The sequence below is a fragment of the Lathamus discolor genome, chromosome 4 (genome assembly GCF_037157495.1).
Source record: "Lathamus discolor isolate bLatDis1 chromosome 4, bLatDis1.hap1, whole genome shotgun sequence".
NCBI lineage: Eukaryota > Metazoa > Chordata > Aves > Psittaciformes > Psittacidae > Lathamus > Lathamus discolor.
The window spans coordinates 68,463,172-68,475,931 of record NC_088887.1 but is presented as its reverse complement, the minus strand read 5'-3'; the positions used below and the strand labels follow the sequence as shown (position 1 = coordinate 68,475,931).

At 37.2% G+C, this 12,760-nt stretch overlaps 1 protein-coding gene across 1 annotated transcript in view; it reads right to left on the bottom strand.

Moving 5' to 3' along the window:
• The window catches only part of NALF1 (NALCN channel auxiliary factor 1), a 477,589-nt gene that overhangs the window by 401,137 nt on the left and 63,692 nt on the right, over nucleotides 1–12,760 (bottom strand). The gene's annotated exons all lie outside the window — the stretch shown is intronic.

Here is a 12,760-nt window from a genome sequence, read left to right as displayed (position 1 = left end):
TATTTTCCTCAGCTTCCAGCCAATCAGCTGGCTTAGATTCCCATTTGCACGTCAGTACGTATTTCAAGCACCTACTAGTATATTAATAATTTCTGTCATTTTAATATACTGGCACAGTAGACATTACCATGTAGTAGTACATAAATCTACATAGCTGCTTTGTTATCAGTTTCGTTGGCAATGCAATTTTTATCCTGTCTCTATGGATATATGTCAGTTTGTGATACTGTGCATGTGGATGTCCCTTTGGATGCACCTTTGAACTTTCTTTAGGATTTGGTTTAACCCTGAAAGTAAAGGACACAACAAAAAAAAACTAAAATGTCAGGACCCATATGCTAGCTTGAGTAGGTTTCTTTTGAACCCTATAATTCAGAGGTAAACACTAGCAGAGGAAAATCAAATTGAAAATCAAATCAAATCAAATTGGATGCTAAAACAGTATCCCACAAGGATTTTCTAAAAGACCTCATGAAAATCTCTACCAAAAATTAGTGCTTGCTTAAGAGAGAAGGCATAGCTTTAGAAGGCTAGTCAGAAAAATAATCTTCCCTTACTCTACAATTCAGAATAATCAACTTTCCACTATAGCAGTATATGCTCATTTTCTTCCCTTTACTGTCAGACTAGACCCAAAAGTCTAGTCTGAATAACAGTTTTCCCAGAACCATTAAGATTCACAAGAGTGTATATGTATGCCTGTGTCTGTGTTCATACCTGAGCAAGGAAGCAAATCTCAAAATCTCATCTTATCCTTCAGAACATCACATTGTATCTTGTAATTTTAATTATACCAGAATTTCTCCATACTTTGAGAATGAGCTAGTACTTCCCCTACTAACTCACAAAAGAGGAAGAAAAAGAAACAACTCTTTAAAATAGTATTATTACCAATGGCATATCTTTGTGACATACTTACTGTCTTTAACCCAAACTTTCTTTTTCACATTTATCAGAATACTTCTTTTATATTCATTTTAATATTGTATCATACCTGCCTACCTACTGAAGCATTTCATATTAACTTCAGCTCCAGTACTGTTCTCCTTTTCTTAACAGTTCCTGATATTTATCTTGCACACAGATCTCATGGGCTGTATCATAAAAAAGATGATAGTGCACCTGAGAGGTGCACTCCAGCTAGCGACATCAGCCAAGAATTAACTAATGTAGACCCTGAATAGTAAAAATCATACTTAATATGACAGAATAAAGCAGAAATTTTGCAAAATCATTTATTTTCCTCTGTGGAAAATTACAATTTTCAAAAAATCACATTCCCCTTCCAAATGACTCCCAACCATCTCAGCTAGTAGCAACTCATTAAAGTGAATAATGTAGAAAAGGTGGTCATTAGGAAAACCCTTTTCTCCCAAAATTTCTTTGCTTTGAAAATGATGCTCAGACCCTAGGTGTAAGTGCTTATAAGTAACACTACAAGACTTGATCTTTATAATGGGGTTAACATACTGCTGCACAGGCACAGAAGGATGGGTACCACGTCTGCTTGCCTCCTCAGGCACTCTAATGGCAGCAAAGCCATTTGCTGCACCTTCCTCTGCTTGCTTTCCCTCCCTCCTACATGGATACATACTGAGCCCACACCCTGGCCTTCTCCACTCCTTCACTTGAAGCGTGCATGGAGATTGCACAGATCATATGAGCCACACCTGTAGTTTCAAAGAAGCTGTAGCAGAAGGGGAGTATGTGCCCCTGCCTGTGCTCTCTTATTTGTTGCACAGCAGCTAAAGATTAATTTGATTAATAACCAAATTATAAAGTTGGTGGTTTATTAATAACTGGTTTTGCTTTCATTAGGGCTATCATTAAGTGTTTCAGAACACAATGTTTCATATTTTTGTTAGTATTTTCCCTTTCTCATTTGTATTAGCGTTCTACAATCTCATCATTTTTGACATTTATTCTTCTATTTCTTCCCTGTGATCTTCTTGATTTCTCTGTCAATTATCATTTTATACACATTACAAATCACTTCAGGGTCTGCCCATTCCGAAATATTAATCATTTGCTTTTGTAATAAACAAGTACTTATGAAAGAGCTGCATACAATGTTGTGTTTTTTTAAGAACTGTATTCCACCAGAAATCCACTCTTACTGTCCTATAGCAATGTATAGAACTGCAACAGACCTGAATTGCAGGGGATTTTAAGGCTCTTGTGCAGGTAAGGCAGAACCAGCATTCTCTGGAACAATGTAGGAACTGCTGCAATACCAGCTGTCGCACTGGAAATTTAACACACAGCCATCACATATCACATCATCTTTGAATCTCTTCATTGTACAGGAAAACAAGGAAAGTCTTGTCCTATCTCTTTTTGCTTGTCCTACTTTCACTGAGCTGCAATGATGGAATTTGTAGCTTGCTTATGTCATTAGTTCATGAAATCATATAGAATGACCTCAAATGTCTAAGTGTCCAACCACCTGGCCCACATCTATAAAGCCATTTAATTCCTTAACTGGGTAAAAGGCAACTGCACTTTGTAATTTGAGTCCACATCCTTTAGACAGTAACAAAGCCAAATCCATCCTGAGACTAAAACACTTTGTTTGGAGGAGGGAAGATGATTCTTTTACTGTTTGCTATTGATATTTTGGCTAAAGAACCTCCCCTATGATGACAGGCTGAGAGAGTTGGGCTTGTTCAGCCTGGAGAAGGTGGCTCTGGGGAGACCTTATAGCATCCTTCCAATACCTAAAAGGGGCCTACAAGAAATCTGGAGAGGGACTTTTGACAAGGGCATGTAGGGATAGGAGAAAGGGGAATGGCTTTAAACTGAAAGGGAGATTTAGATTGGCTGTAAGGAGGAAGCTCTTCACTATGAGGGTGGTGAGACATTGTAACAGGTTACCCAGAGAAGCTGTGGCTGCCCCATCCCTGTCAGTGTTCAAGGCCAGGTTGGATGGGGCTTTGAGCAACCTGGTCCAGCGGAAGATGTCCCTGTCCACGGCAGGTGGGATGGATCTAGGTGATCTTTAAGGTCCCTTCAAATCTAAACCATTCTATGATGCTATGATTCCATGATTTCCAACAAACTATTGTCTTGCATTTGTTCAGATTGCTAGTTGTGCTTATATAAACAGCCTGCCTGCCAAATGCATATCCATGGTAACTGATTTAATACAGAATCAGACTGCAGTGGTGTTAACTTGGTGTCATTAGTGTCAATGGCAGATCTCCTACTGATTTCAGTGTTGCCAGTAACACTGCTGTTCTTATAAATTGCACCCAGAACTCTCACCACCATCAGCGTTATCGAATACTGAGCATATCTAAAATATAAGCTTAAGAAGGTTTCAATATCAGAGAATTGCATACTATCATTTCTACCTTATTGTCTCTAGAACTCTGTAGCTGACATATAACATGTATCTGGTATACATGGAAGCATCCTGTTGAACTGGACCCTGGTATCACTTACGATCCTCCTGTACTTGCAGACAGTGCTGAATCAATCTTTGCTATTCCTCTTGCCTTTGAGACTGTTCCTCCACACCTTCCAACTATCAAATTAGTGTCTCAACTTCCGATGCCTCAAGTGTTTTCATCTGACACAGCCATTTATTGATTGCATTATTTATGATGTTACTGATGCTCAGCTATAGCATTAACTCATTATTCTTCCCAACTGCTTTTCCCCCAGTCCACTCAATGAAAAGAAGCCTTGCCTTAATTTTAGCAATATATGAAGTCTGGACAGGTTAATCAAGATGACCAATCAATCGCCCAACTCAATACCAATCACAAGGCCCTCTTTGGAGGCATTACAGCAGGAAACCTTATTGTTCTGTTACAGCCTTGGATGATACCTGTTCAATGATGTCAGCTACTGTTCACTAATTACTCCACACCCTGTGAAGACTTTCAAAATGGTTTTTTTACAGTGACCTAGTGCACAACTTTTCTTCTGAATTTCCCACAATGTCACATCTTAGTTCACTAATTTTCCAGTAAATCTCCCCACTTTCCTGCTTTTCTTTGATAGACAAATTAATATGCTTATGAAATTTTTGTTCAATGACCTCACTGGTAAGTCTAAGTACAACTCAAACTTTTTACTATAATTAGTTGCTGATTTATGGCTGCTCAGCACCAGTACTAACTGTCAATTATTTAAATGTAAATACATTGGTTTTGGGGGGAGCGGGGGAGAAACCACACAAAAGAATGGTTTCAAGAAATAATATGAGAATCTTGCAGCATTTTTAAGGAACTTCTGCATAACATAAACACTGTGCAATATTTAACCTTCACATTTGCCCAAAATAGTCCAGGAGCAAGTAAGAATACCATGAATAAATTAATCCCAATTACAGAAACAACTACGTCCTCATTGTTACAAAACTACCAGCATTATAAAACAAGCATATGAACAGCACACAAGTTCATTTGATTCATAGTATCATGATTTCTTGGTGTCTGTGGATCTGAGAAGCTTTCAACACATTCTGAAAGATCTTGGGCATAAGGATTTTGTGCATCTGATTATATATCAAAAAGTGTATCAGTTACCCACTGTACTAGTTGCATGAACTGTTATGAATATGTTGTTTATGAAAAGTAAAGAATGTACCCATATAAAAATGTGCACTTTCCTCAAAAACTTTTTATACGGGTAAAAGCCTAAAGTCAAGTTTGGTTTAACTAACTCCCAAGGAATTACAGAATAGAAAATTTTATTTTACACCGCCACATACCACAGATCCAAGCACACATACGCTTTTTTGGATAGACTTGATTTGTACTCTGCCAGACCCAGTCCTGTGGGTCCCATCTGTTTCTGGAATTAAATTACATAATCTTAAAGTCCTTCTATGAAAGATTATCACATTACCTGACAGAAACTAATAATAAATAGGATTCATAGGCCACTTTAGCTTAGCCTGCCAAACAACATTGCAGATACCAGCAACTGAACTGCCATTTTCACAGAGGATAAGCAAAGACAGGTCAGGGAGCATTCTGCTGTTAGTGAAGAGACCATACCTATGTTTAGAATGATTAAACTTATTTTCTGTGCCTAGTTACAGAGGACATAGAAAAGTGTTTCCTCTGCAGCTCTTTCTTTTCTAATATGAGTACTTTTTCTGGAACCAGAAATACTTTACGTCATGAAGCTTTCAATTCAGTGTGTGTATGTATGCATGCATACAAATGTTTCTCTTTCAGAGGACTACTGAAACTGAAGGTATAAACATCTGCAGGAAGCATCCTTATATACCAGAAGGACTGCACAGAAAAATTCAGAGTCTAGATCTGCTTCAAGACTGGTAAAGAATTTGGCCTTCATTTTCAGAGTTCCTGTGTAGCCCCAGAAATAATAGGAATTATAAACGTGAAGGTCTTTGGGCAGCACCACTTATATTTCCACAACGGAGGGAGGCAGAGGCTGTGTTCAGAGGTGGATTTCAACGCTGGGTGAATCAAATTAAAATATTTGTTTTGGCAAAGCTGAATTAAAGATGTATCATCTAAGTAAGCCTCTACATTTTGTGCACTAGTATACAGGGTGTTTTTCTGTAGAAACATAGTAAGATTTTACTGAAGGAAAAGCTTGGTAAAAGGCTGAAAAGGATATTGCAAGGACATCACCAGCCTATGCTGTTGTGGGTTTTTTTCCTCAAGATCTCATATCAATATTCCAGTAACAAGTAAGAAAGCAAAATTAATATTCTGTAATTAAGGCATGTAGGAAAATACATAAACAGAATGAAAACCAAATTCTTCGAAGTATAAAGCATGTGGAATTTTCTAGCAAATTAACAACTAACACTAAGTTTAAAGCAATGCTACTGATATATGTACATCAGATATACTTAGGAAATAGAAAGCCGTATTTAGCAAAAGGGAAATATTGCAAACAATTTTTAACAGGTCCACTCTAAATGCAGAGGAAAACACTGTCATCCTAAAGGCAGTGAGGTGAGCTTTAAGTGTGATAATTTCAAATTATAGTACATTGACTAAGCTAACATCCACACCAGAACAGTTTGATAGAAACGATAAAAAGTGAAATAAGTGGAATACTAAGTTGTTTCTATCAATACTAATTATATGACCACAATAAGGTTAAATTAGTTGACTGCATAGTCAATATTCTGAGTAGTCTAGGGTTTATGTCGTAATTATTGTGTCTTCTTTAACAGAACAAATTAAAATTTCAGTGCTGTGCTATAGGCTTAACCTTTTTCCCTCTGCTCCTTCAAAGTTTTTTCTAGTTAAATAGTTTTTTTTTTCCTAGTAGCAAGATACCTGAGGCACATTTACTTAATCTGAATCAATTTCTACTGGAACTACAGTTCAAGTCACTCATGCTTAAAGAAATGTATTATAAATTCAGATATCCAGATATAAAAAAGAAACTCAGATATAAGAAAGAGCAAACTCTGCATTTTTTTAATTGTAGCATGTTTTTTTCATTGCAGAAAGTTTTCTTTTTATAAATTTTCAAAATAAAAGAAACATCTATGTAGCATTATTCTTTTTAAAGTCAGAAAGCCAAACCAATCTCTGCAAAAAAAGTAATTATATTAATTATATATACAATTTAAAAAAATTGATGGTTTTATGATCTGAATTCTGTTTCCCCTACAGCAATTCTGAAAAGGTTACAAATTCATTGTACATTTACAAACAACTGAATGAAACCCAGTAGTATTGACTATTGTAACAGTACCTTCTAGAGATGTTATAAACATTGCAAGGAAAAGACATTCAAAAAGAATGGCCCAGAATCCTATCAGTCAATTTTAAGAAAATAAATGCAAATGCAGATATATTGAATAAAATATCAAATCTTTTTGAAGATACTGTGCATTACAGTGATAATAAATTGGCTGAAATTAATTTGCATTATTCCACTGACATTAATGAAAACTGGTGGGTTTTGTTGGGTTTTTTTTTAGGACAGAAATAATACATAGTTTTCAATGTAAATTATTTAATGCTCTATCCACTTGCTCCTGTAGGAGATCAGCCTCAGACCTAGGTAAGGTTTTTCACTGAAGATCAAACAGTGTGAAGACAATTCTTCTAAGGTTTTTTAAAGCAAATATTTTTCTATTTGTTATCTTTGCTACAAAAGGCAAAACCAAACACTTACGAGCAACTATTAAAGTCTGAAATTTCCATATCTTCTAAATAACTCAATTCCACAAAAACAGAGCGCTACTTTCTGTAAAACACAGTCAAGAAAATGACCTAAGAAGAAATATCTTAAAAAAGTAAAATCAAAATATAATCTATCTAAGTCTCCCTTTTCTTCATACATCTCATAAAACTATTCAGAAATATCACTACTCAACTATCCACGGAAGTCTTCCTTATTTTAATGATCCATGAAACGTAGGTGAAATTCGCACCAATTAAAAAAGATACATAAAGCTGTTGAAAATGATAGCAGTAAACAAGCAGTGGCTGCCAAAACCATATGGACAAAGGAAGAGTTAGGAAGCAAAATAAAATTCAGGGTACAAAATATCCATTTCTGTTTTGAACGTAATAGATGAAAGGTTCGCCTCGGCACCATAGTCAGTATACTAATTTTTGTGCGGGACAAACAACAGTAATAAATGCAGCTAGCTTTCAGCTTAAATACAGTAGACTGATAACTCTCATTTCCAACAATTAAATACTAGTCTATAAACTTTCCATTGACTCTTCTTACAGAATACCGAAGATGTATTCTGAGGTGTATACCTTGATGTGTGAGGAAAAAAAAGGTTGATGATGTGACCGTGTTACTATGTGATATGCCATTTTGGTTCTGAAAACCTTTCAAATCTGCTTGAGTTGCTTGATATTTTGCAGCCAGGAGATGGAACTAAGAGGAGAAAATGCTCATAATCCTGACATATAGGACATTTCCTTCACTATTTTCTTGGGTCTTGTAAGAAGTTTTTTTCAAAATGGAAAGCAGTGGTTATAATATGAATCTTCATGAGTGGAAAAAAAAAACCTGACTTTGAGGAATAATTTTAATTTTTACAGTCTTGGCAATACCCCATTAGCTTAGAAGACAAAAATATAAGGGAGTCCTAATACACTTTTATTGACAGGGTATGAAGTGGAGCGGGGAAATATTAAATTTTCAAACTTAATTCAATTTCAAATCAAGATTTGGTAGAAAACGCTTTTTTAAATAGTGGTTATAGTTAGCTGTCAAAATACTCCTTACATGCTGTCTGGAAAAATTATCATTCATATTAATTTGTCAGTACCTGTCCCACACTTCATCTAGAACGTTATAATTCAAGTTAAAGTTGTTTTTTGACAACTATATTTATTGCTCCTAAATACCAATATGTAGACAAAACTTTCCTGATTCTCGATGCTGCTTGCATGGTTTTCAAAGCTGTATTTCAGGTTAACCCTTTATAATTTCCATGTAAAGTTATATTTGGTAGGGGAATGGGATCTATTGTTATGAAGAAGACAGTGTATGTCTTTTGATCTGTCAATTTAGTGATATATATTATTTTTCTGACATGCTACCACATCAAAGAAAGCTAGTCTACAAAAGCCTGACCATCACATTTTAGGAAACTTGCTTTGCATAATGTATCTCCATTAGTGTTTCCATAAAAGTTGTCAGTATGCCAGTTAAAGGCCTTCATGCATTTCTGTCACTTCATATAACAAAATGTCAAACTTGCTATCGCACTGAAGACAAAAACGTACACTATGTAATGCAAAATCAAGACGTGCACAACCAGAGGATGACAATATTCTATAAATGGATAGCTGGTATCAGACTGAAATCCAGAAATTAGAGTCTCTTAGGTATAATGGTTTCATTAAAATGTTCAAACAGTGTCTCCAAAGCTAATTTTCTTTCCAAAGTACCCATGCATAGAAAGTACAGCAATAAGACATCCCCCTGCTATGCCTTTCTGAATAGCAGATTAACTGCAGAACTAGAATGATGTCAATTTGTTTCAAAATATTGCAGCGAAGCTTTTGAATGGATGAGCAATTACTAACAGAGGGTGCAATTATAACGGAGTCACAGGGAATGCTTTAATATGGTTCTTCTCTATGTACAAGAAACAACAAGAAAATGTAATGAAAGAGGAATAATGAGACAGCTGGGTTTGACAGCACCTTGGCAGCTGTCACTAAGAAAGTAAGTGCATTAGTTCAGTGGAGTCCATTCTTCAAGAGATCTTCTAAAGAAGGATGAGGAAAATTATCATCTTGTCAGAGGGTAGCTGGAAGCATAACCAACAGTGGCTACAGAATATTTATTTGAATCAAAACAAAATTTAATTTTTATACTAATTAGCACTTAAAAGAGTGTCATTTGGGCAGTTTTAAAAACAAAATCTTTGCATTTCTTCTCTTCTTATCCCAGATACCCAGTTCGTTTTTTGTTAGCTCTTTGGAGATGATACAAAAATCTACTCACTTGTGAACTCTCTTCCCCACAAGCTCACTCAACAATTCACTCTTTTGTTTTTGAATGAAATTTTTACAAAGTGCTTTTTGCCATTTGTCACATTAAGGTGGCTTAATAACATTTCAGCACTTGAACAGGTCCTGCCTGGAGCCAGCTGGTCTGCCTAGACAAGTTTGGGAGGAAGAAAATTAAGTTTCAGAAGCAATGGGCCAAATTCTCCTTTCAATTATCCGTTGTAACCTCATTACATGCAAAATCAATGATTCAATGTGCTCCTATGTTTTGCTAGTAGAATCAATATAATTGTCTTTTATGATATTCAAATACTACAAATATGGCAAATGTTTTTATTAAAGATAAAACAGCTGTAACAAATCCCCCAAACAGAAAAGAAAACTTTCCCTAGGCTACTGCTAAAGTTTGTATTTTGACAAATGTGTTTTCTTAAGTTACCAAAAACTACAAGAAACAAAACTACAAGTTCAAACTGTAATGTGCCCAGTTCTGGGCTTCTCAATACAAGAAAGACATGGACATAACGGCATCAAACAAAAGGCCACTAAAATGTTTAAAGGACTGGAGCATTCCTCCTATACGGAATGGCTGAGAGAGCTGGAATTTTTTAGCCAGAAGAGAAGTCTCGGGGGGATCATGTTAATGTGCGTAAATACCTCACAGGAAGATGCAAAAAGCACAGGGCCAGGCTCTGTGTGCTGGAGCACAGGCAACAGGCACATGCTGAAATGCAGGAGGTTCTGTCTGAACATCAGTGAACACCTTTTCACTGTAAGGGAGAGCAAGCACTGCATGGGTTGCCCAGAGAGGTTGTGGAGTTACCATCCTTGGAGATACTCAAAAGCTGTCTGGACATGGCTGGTGGCCAAGTGGCTCTAGGTGGCACTGTTTGAGCAGTGAGGCTAGACCAGATGACCTCCAGGGGTCCCTTCCAATTTTACCCATCACAGATTTTGTGATTCTCTGAAATATTCATACACTTTGTACAAAACTATTGAAAAAAGGTATGAACAAAAGATACGCAAAAACACAAGCTGTTTCTTCAGCACACTACTTGTAAACCTCCCAAGTAATAAATTCTCTTTGAATTGTCCAAGTAACTCACCCAAGAGAAGAAAGGTATCAGCATACCTACGTGGATAGTATACTTTATATTTGAGGCATATAATTAACAGGCTTACAATAATTTACAATTTCAACTTTAAAAACATAAAAAAAATCCATGAAAAATGCATTCCATCTTTATGATTTTTTTTTTTATGGAGGTATAGATAACTGAATTGGAATTCTTGAACAGTCTCAGTGTTCATAAAACTGCTAATCCCAGTGTAATAAAATAATCAGGTTTCAGAACTCCAACACAGCATTCAGCTGTTCATTGTCTTGGAAGCAAAGTTAGATAGACCTTTATCAGCCAAACACTGGGCATAGAATCATAGAATAGTTAGGGGTGGAAAGGACCTTAAGATCATCTAGTTCCAACACCCCGGCCATGGGCAAGGACACCTCACACTAAACCATCCCACCCAAGGCTTCTTCCAACCTGGCCTTGAACACCGCCAGGGATGGAGCATTCACAACTTCCCTGGGCAACCCATTCCAGTGCCTCACCACCCTAACAGGAAAGAATTTCCTCCTTATATCCAATCTAAACTTCCCCTCTTTAAGTTTTAACCCATTACCCCTTGTCCTATCACTAGAATCCCTAATGAAGAGTCCCTCCCCAGCATCCTTATAAGCCCCCTGCAGATACCGGAAGGCTGCTATGAGGTCTCCACGCAGCCTTCTCTTCTCCAGGCTGAACAGCCTCAACTTCCTCAGCCTGTCTTCATACGGGAGGTGCTCCAGTCCCCTGATCATCCTCGTGGCCCTCCTCTGGACTTGTTCCAACAGTTCCATGTCCTTTTTATGTTGAGGACACCAGAACTGCACACAATACTCCAGGTGAGGTCTCACAAGAGCAGAGTAGAGGGTCAGGATCACCTCCTTCGACCTGCTGGTCACACTCATTTTGATGCAGCCCAGAATACGGTTGGCTTTCTGGGCTGCGAGGGCACACTGCCAGCTCATGTTCATTTTCTCATCAACCAACACCCCCAAGTCCTTCTCCACAGGGCTGCTCTGAATCTCTTCTCTGCCCAACCTGTAGCTGTGCCTGGGATTGCCCCAACCCATGTGTAGGACCTTGCACTTGTCATGGTTGAACTTCATAAGGTTGGCATCAGCCCACCTCACAAGCATGTCAAGGTCCCTCTGGATGGCATCCCTTCCCTCCAGCATATCAACTGAACCACACAGCTTGGTGTCATCAGCAAACTTGCTGAGGGTGCACTCAATCCCGCTGTCCATGTCAGCAACGAAGATGTTAAACAAGACTGGTCCCAACACCAACCCCTGACGGACACCACTCGTTACTGGTCTCCAGCTGGACATTGAGCCATTGACCACAACTCTATGTGTGCGGCCATCCAGTATCACAGTCAAGACTTGTTTGAGTAAAACTTACTGCACCATCTGTCAAGTTCTATCGGTACATATACACAACACAGAAACTGCCCTTTTTATTACCATTTAGAAGTATGCCTTTTAATTTTCTCACATATATAAGTTTCTTGGCTCCTTATTACTCGTTAGTATTGTTACTGGTACTATCTGCATAAGCACATAATCTATAAAAAAAAATCAAATTACCTATTAATTTATAAAAAAAATCCACGATATCTGTAGTTATTAATGCAAGGCAATAGAGTATTTAGGAGCACAAGAGAGACGGTCCATGACTTCATTGTGCTATGCGTTCTGGTACTGCGGGACTAGAATATGGTGACTCCCCTAAAGCACTTTTGAAAGTCCTACTTCCTGCACTTTCATGTTGTAGTTCATACCTAGCTTTTACTTTGTACAACAGGAAAAATATTTTTAAAACATGCATAACCATGGCAGAAATTTAGAGGCAGAAGCACATGAGTATTTTCTTTCATATCTCATCAGTAACCACTTACATTTCCACATTGTTATTATCCTACATACATCCCAGAGCAATCCAAACAGGAAATTAGGTCTTCTGGGTTTCTCTACCATTTTTCAAAAGAATCTGTGTATGAGAAGATAACCTACTTCCTAGACTATATTAACACATGATAATTACATTTTCAAAGCAAAAAGGAGCACATGTCGTTTGTAGTCTTTGATGGTAACTTTAAATTGCACTCACTGCTTTATAGCAAGTATCTCACGCTAACAAAAAAATAAAGTTATAAGACTGAATAATTGTTCATTGCTTTCCAACTTCAAAGTGCCTTGTAAATATGACCTAATTCATCAC